The sequence below is a fragment of the Egretta garzetta genome, unplaced genomic scaffold (genome assembly GCF_000687185.1).
Source record: "Egretta garzetta isolate BGI_Z169 unplaced genomic scaffold, ASM68718v1 scaffold60, whole genome shotgun sequence".
In the NCBI taxonomy this organism is placed as follows: Eukaryota; Metazoa; Chordata; class Aves; order Pelecaniformes; family Ardeidae; genus Egretta; species Egretta garzetta.
The window spans coordinates 1,811,780-1,819,136 of NW_009258269.1; the positions used below are offsets into that span (position 1 = coordinate 1,811,780).

Genomic DNA, 7,357 nt, shown 5'->3' on the forward strand with positions numbered 1-7,357 from the left:
GGGCGGGCCGCTTGCCACGGGGGCAGCGGCAGCCGGAGCACCTCGCGGCATCCCAGGCAGCTGGAGCCTGGAGCACAAGGAGTCAGCCGGCTTGTCACCCCGTGTCCCTGGGCACCCAGCACCCCAAGGGGCGCAGCCCCTGCCAGCACGCTGCTGCTGCCGCCTGCCGGGTACAGCTAATCCACCCAACCAAGTAGTTCATTAGGCAGCCAGCTAATTGAAAGTAACAGTCAGCACCCCCTGCTCATCTCCCTCTTCCTTAAACAAGCACATGGTCAGGATACGATCACTAAATTAGATCATGTCCCAGAGAGGTTGAGAGCTGCAAGACACCAGCTGAAGCAGATCTACACACAAGGGACTGGAGGTAGCTGCAGGACTCCTTCGCACACCACTAAGACCTTGTTATCCTGCCACAGAAGGGCGGTTTTTCCCCTCTCAAAGCAAGCTTGTACCTGTATGTGGCCGTACTGCTGGGAGGCAAGGCAAGCCTGTCGTTGCATCTGCTAAATTCACCGCAATGAGACAAAACGTAGCAAAGATTTTTCTAACAAAGCTGCTTTTCAAAAACACTTTGAAAAAAAAAAAATAGGTTATTCTGCATAGTAATATAATTTCCAGGTTTCCTATCGGTCTTTGCAGCCACTGTGCCTGAACAAGACGACAGGTATTTCTGCAAAAACCCAATCTTCCTCTGCAGCTGCTAGGTGAGCTGCGCACCCGGTTCTAGAGTATCTTCACTCTGGGAAGAAGGTAGGGGAAATCATGCTGACTACAACCTCCCAAAAGGGGCCTTTCTAACCAGCAGCCCTCCAAAACCAACAGGCTCTGCTGTGCATGAAGCACAGGGGACATTTTCTGCCTGGCAGGCCATTGCCAACCACGAATCCCCTAGCGAGCACGCTGCCAGACAGAACTTCATTACAGAATTGTTGCAGTGAACAATTAAGTAATCAATCGAGATTAAGGGCAGTGCTCACACTGGCAGCTCAGGATCAAACGTGCAATGAGCTGGTTCTTCCCTGCATCATCCCCAGCGCTCCTGCCGGAAGGATGGACCTGAAGCACTCCAGATCATATTCTCAGCAGGGTCCTGATTTCAAAACGCAGCATTGCTAAGAGGTTCCCCCCCCCCGGTTTTAGCGCACCCAAGACAAATTACACTAGATCAGCTGGAAGCTAATGCTTTCAGACTGAACTGAGCCAGGAAGTTTTAAGCAGCTAGAGACAGTTGCTGTCCCTATTCTGGGCTAAGGAGTGCCTGCACAGCAGCCAAATAGCTGCCACTGTAATGCAAGTACGTGCATCAAGAACCGAAATGCTCCGGGATGTTTGCTTTATAAGAAACCCGCACCTCAGACCACACAAGGGACCAGAGAGGAGAAAACAATTAAAAGCATTAAGGGCACCTGTCCACACACTACAAAGAAACAAGGGAGCAATTAAGCACCAACCTCTGGAAAGGTAGAAACACTTCACTGTCTGGGTACTATGGTTACTACTCATGCTGTGCCAGCCCTGCCAGTAATTGGCAATTAGCTGAGATATAGCGTGGCCTGGAAGGTAGCAGCATTAGGTATCTCTAGGATAGATGATGATGATCAGGGCTCCAACTCTGCCAATAAACCACTGCAGGTGAGCTCCAACCTTGCTCCTACAACCTGCCAGAGAACTGTTTGGGGGAGAGAGGGAAGCAAACACAAGCACATCTTGCTCTCTCAAGATGGCAAGTTCTTTAGGAAAAATCAAGGTTTGTGGATAGGACAGCCTGTTCTATTATTAAAACTTCAGTGTTACCACAGTTGGAATTTCAGACAACTGTACCACAAAACAGCTTTCCCAGTCACAGAGAGGCCTAAGAGCAAACGTTAACAAGTTATCCCAGCAAGTGGCAGTGTGTGCGGTGCTGCATCATTGCTAGCCCAGCCCTGAAAAGCTGAAGGGAAAAGTTTTGCCTGTATTCCTGCAAGCAGGTACTACGGCATCCAAGCAGCTCCTTCTCCCTGCAAGATATTCCTGCACTGCCGAGGAGGTGTCATCCGACAGCATCTCACCGTGCCTTACGACAGCTGCGGCATTGCAGACCAAGAAGAGAACTACTGGGTTCTTTCCAGAAGCAAGAGCAGGGATTTTACAGAAGGCACTTACACCAGCTGGATTGCTGTGCCGAGTCCCAAGCCACGTTTGGCACCAGGAGCAAGGCCCGGCATGTACGCGTTTTATGGTTCAGCATGAGGAAGCCACCACAACAGAAGGCGAGTGCACAAAGCGAGCAGTGTATCACATTTGAAATAAGCTGCCAAGTATACCCCATGGATGGTTTTCATTACAGCTGGCAGTTGAGCCTCCTGTTCTGGGTGGCCATCTTCATCTTCAGGGATTCCATTTCTACTCTTTTGCCCATCAGAAGGAACAGCTGAGCAGATCCTTAGACCTTCAGCTTTCAGCTGAAACCAGAAACTGGTCTAGTGGTTTTCTAAAAGACTCCTACAACCTTACACAGCATTATGTCAGTAAAATGGCTACCTGCATGGCCACATACCACACAAAACCCAAACCTGCAAGCGCCGACTGTAGCTACCCTCGACTTGGCAGACAAGAGCAATCCCAACCAGCAGTCTGAGGAGGAACAGTCACTCAACCTGTCTCCTGGAATTTGGGATATGTGCTGGCAAGGCAGAGCATTAATTTAACAGACGTGCTATATAAATAGCAGTTACTGGCCTATCCTGTGGTATCAGAGACCTGACAAACAGCAGCTGAGCTGTAGTTGTTCCACAATGAAACATTTTACACTAATAGCACACTGTGTAACGTGGAGATGCAGAGGCAAGGAAGGTCAGTCACTCTCTGTGACTCGAAATGAGCTTATTTTTACAGGGCGCTAGCTTCACAAGTGTCCTGCTTTCCCCAGGAACCAAGGGCAGCACCAGGCCTATATGTGACTGCCAGAGGCTGGCAGAAAGGTGGAGCAGACAGCTTTCAGATAATCTGATCTTAACACATACCACAGCTAGGAAGCTTTCTATGAAATAACTGTTGCCACATACTGCTTCAAGCAATGTTACCTTCCCAAGGTAACATCTGTTGGTCTCCATCCAAGAGGGCTGCGGATTACTGGGCAGGTACCACGTGTAGCGAGGAGCCCGAGCTGCCTGGACAGCCAGGACTACTGAAGCTATACGACAGCTAGACCAGTCCCATCACCAACACATGCACAGCCAGCTGCAAGACTGATGCAGTCCACATAACCCAAGCCAGAACGTCACCAGGCACATACCACCGGTCCAAGAGAAGAGCACTGCTTCTGAAAAAGTACCCACATAGCTCTGCAGTCCCTTCAGTGAAGGACTAAGCTGAGAGCACAGTCCACACGAGCAGTGATGTAAGCCAAGAATATTTGAGTTTTTTCGATCCTGTGTCTGAGCAGAGATGTTGAATGAAGTGCTATAAAAGGTAGGTGTCCTTTGGTATAGGCAAGTACAAAATTGCTGGTTTGGGTTCTGCTACAAAACATAGACCAATTAGACACTCCCTATTCATATAGGCCCTGTATGCAAGAGCGCTGACCTTGCCATAGGGAAATTCTGCACATATGCTCTTACAACTTAGGAATTATGGCTGTGAAGTACATGAACAGGTCATAGCTGTGCCCTTTAAAGACTTAGTGTCTTTTAGTAAGACAAAGCCTTCATCAAATAGGGAGTGGCTCAAGTCCACTTCAGATGCCAAATCTAGAGAGATGACAGCAGATGCAAAAGCTACGTAACTTTTCCTGGAAATCCTGTCAGCAGCCTGCTAGGAAAGAGCAGAGAGAATCCTAAGAGTCCAAGATCCCTTCAGTGCTTCAGAGGCAACATCATCTAGAAGCTTACCCAAAGGCTGCATTGCCTGTGAGAACATCGGTTGAATGCTTTGCAACAAACACAGCCAACATGCCTTGATCTAATTGCTGCTTGAGAAGCAACAGCTTTTTGTGATGTCTCCATCAATAATAGATGAAGTTCCACTCCTTATTTAGGTGATGGGCTCAAAGCACAGCTCAAGCAGGAGACAAGTGCTGCATGGATGCCTAGACAAAGCACACAACACCGGTTAGCTGACAACAGGACCTACCATTAGGTCCTTTGAAATGTAAGGTAAAGTTGAGCTGAAAGCCATGATGTTGGCAGCACTTATTACAGCATCATTTCCCCAAGAACTTCACAGCCCCCACCTCGGAGGTATTCTGCATTTCACCACAGCATACACCAGAACTCTGGATCATCTACTGAAAGGCGACATCAACAGAAGTTGTTCTTCAAAGGTTTCCATGTCATCCAAACAAGGGTATGAAGATATGGAAGAGACCAGTTCCCAAGCAAAAGTAAGGTAGAGGTGACCTCTCTGGATCCAGTGCCACCTTGTAAGCACAGAAAAAGCACAAGATGGGGGCAGGGTGGATAATGAGGGGATGGCAGAACCAAAGACCAAGTCATTCTTCCCTCAAGAGTACTTTTCAGCATAAGCGTTAACTAGAGAAAGCCAGCCCTCCTCCCCCAAGTCAAAGAAACACTCTGATAGCGAATTCCCCCCTCAGTCTTTGAATGCCACCTCTATCCTGGACAAAAGAAAATCACTTAGCTGCACAGCATGAGGCCACACAGCTATTGCCACCACGGCCCATGAAATGCCAAGCTCTCAGCTGAAGTTCTGTCCCAGAGTACTAAAGAGGAATCTTCCATCACATCTGCCAGCATTACAGGAAGGTGATATACAAAAAAGTACTCTGTGTAACCAGACAGAGCTTGAACACAGACATTAAGACTGTCCCAAAAAGGTATTCTGCCCTCTTACCCTAACCCACTGACCTACTCAAAGAGGAAAAACTCCCAGGTGCCAAGCAAGGTCACCGAGTACAAGCTAGGGAACAAAGCACCAAGCCAGAACCCACCTTGGAAAAGAGAAGCGAGCCTGCACCCCCTGCTTGGGCAGCAAGGGAAGGCCTCCCATGGGGAGGCAGCAGACAGCTGCTTCAGCAAAGGAGCAGAGGCAACACTGGCGAGAGTCTCCCCAAAGGTCAGGCAAGGTAGTGCTACCCCTCCCTCAGCAGTCGCTGGCCTGCTGCCAGTATCTGCCTCCTGACCTCAGCATGCATCACTCCCCAGGGACTGAAAGGAGGTGAAAGCAGAATCAGGTCACAGACCTCTATTTCTCCACAGACGAGAGAATTTGGCCAGGCATCACGTCTCCGAAGGCTGCACAGGTAGCAGGTACCAGCTGCTCCCAGTGCACATTGGTCCACCATGCACTACCTGAACGGAGGTCAATGTAAGCAGCTCCATGCTCCGAGCTTCCTCCCAGTCCCCAACTGGAGCCAGCTCTGACGCTGCGGCTGCTGCTCAGGCAACCGCCAGCTCCCAGATCCCAAATCAGTTCTGCAGCTCCAGGAGCAGATCCTGACTTCATCCCGTACTGCCGAAGAGCACTGAATCAGCACGAGCGGTTACTGCGCACCCCACGAGGCAGGTGAATCAATGCCACCCTGAAATCCTTGGATCAAAGGCAACACATCACAAAACATAATTGCGTAGGCATGTTTTGAATAGGCCTTATTGGCTGCATCTGACCTCATGCAGAAAGCCCGGATGCCCAATTACTGGTAAGTGGAACAGACATTTCTGCACTTCAGACATTTGTGACTCACTGGGAGGCTCAGTTTTGCCACAGCTCCCCTGCTCTCCCTCCTCCCTCTCCAATTATTAATGCTCCAAGTTTAAAAGACTTGTTGCATTATGCTAATGGGCCAGTTGGGTACAAGATGTACACAGAGGGACTGAAGCAACAAATCCAGATTTGCTTGTTAAGATGTTAATGCCTCAGAGCTACATGGGAATAGGGAACTAACAGGGAGGGGGAAGAAGAAGGGGGGGGGGAGGGGGGGGGGGGGAAATCCAGTTGCCATAAAGCCAAAAAAGTCTGTCCTCTTTTGAGGCTCTCATTCCTATCTTCTACCACGTCATTTGTCTTCAGCAGTCAGGGCCTCATTCATTAGCTCTATGTGAATGATGATCTGCGTATGAATCACACTGCTCACTAATGATTCACGCAGTTGTAAAAGAGGGTACCAGGCTGCCGAACTACCAAAGGCTATAAAACACTTACCGGAGTTCTTGTCTGACACTTAACCATTCTCCCCAATCAGGTCATTTTCTGCCACTTGCTAGCATGTACTCTCAAAACAGCACTTCCTAATTGTTGCTATAATGCAAAAGGAACAGGTAGAGCAGGCAGATGAGAAAGCCCAGGATATGTTTTACAACAGTTAGACACAGGCAACCAGCAGGGTGTCAACAACCCTTTGGACATTCTCCCTTGTCTCTGGCTGCCTTCTCACCTGCCTCAGGGAAAGGGCAGCTTTCTCAGACCACCCACCCTCAACACCACTGAAACACAAGTTCTTAAGAGACACTGCCTTAGCCCCGAGAGGTCTGATCAGCGCCGCTGACATGAAACCCATATTCAGCTTCTAAGCCCAGCACTGTGGAGACCGGCAGCCTGAAGAGACTTGAATGGGCAAAGCGGTAACCAGCGCCTAAGCAGCTGCGGTACACCCTGCGTGCTTACCTGCCACAGAGCCCTCGGGTATCACTTCTGCCCTGGACTATTTCTATTCCAGCCTCTCAAAAAATGTCTCCTCCTTCTCCTCACGCTACCAGAAGCAAAAGGCAGTATTAATAATTACAGCCTTTACCTCTGTAACAGAAACATGACCTCCTTTAGAAACTACCCTTAAGACAAGTGAGCTCAGAAAGCGCAACTACAAGGAAGCAATGTGGCTTAGGTAAGACCCTAAATCATAATCTCTTCCCTAAAGACTCCACACTTCAGTGGTTGCTTGTAAAGCCAAAGCAGAAAGCTCATTGTCAGTAAAGGTAAATTCCACGTGCCACCCCAAAGACGCTTCTCTTCCAGTCCTTGCCCCGCTCATCTGCTTCACGCTCCCCAGAGAATGAAGGACAGCCATTTACCCCAAGGCTGGCCCAGCCCAGATTCCAACAGAAGCAAAAGACTTTTAGCCAGCATAGGTCCACTGGAGACATCAGATTGCTGTGGAGAGATCCCAAAGGCTATCCCATGACTGGCACTAGCATGACACATCAGCACTGCAACCTAATTAACACAGCACAAGTCAGAAAGCCAAGTAGTACCTTGCCACAGCACTGCCCTTCACCGATCGACCAGCTCACCCAGGCCCGGTTCAAGGTCTCCATCGTACTCCACGTCCTAAGGTGAAAGCTTCAGCTCTGCAGAAACAGATCCTGTATCAACGGTTAAACTGTTTCCCAGAGCCCAGACCCGAGGCACAGCCATGACG

At 49.4% G+C, this 7,357-nt stretch overlaps 1 protein-coding gene across 1 annotated transcript in view; it reads right to left on the reverse strand.

The window, feature by feature from the left end:
* The window catches only part of ETF1 (eukaryotic translation termination factor 1), a 22,825-nt gene extending 15,522 nt beyond the window's left edge, over nt 1–7,303 (reverse strand). The window contains exon 1 of the mRNA XM_009649659.2: nt 7,191–7,303. The gene's annotated coding sequence lies outside the window, so the exon portion shown is untranslated. The remainder of the gene's footprint in view (nt 1–7,190) is intronic.
* Between the last annotated feature and the right edge of the window lie 54 nt (nt 7,304–7,357).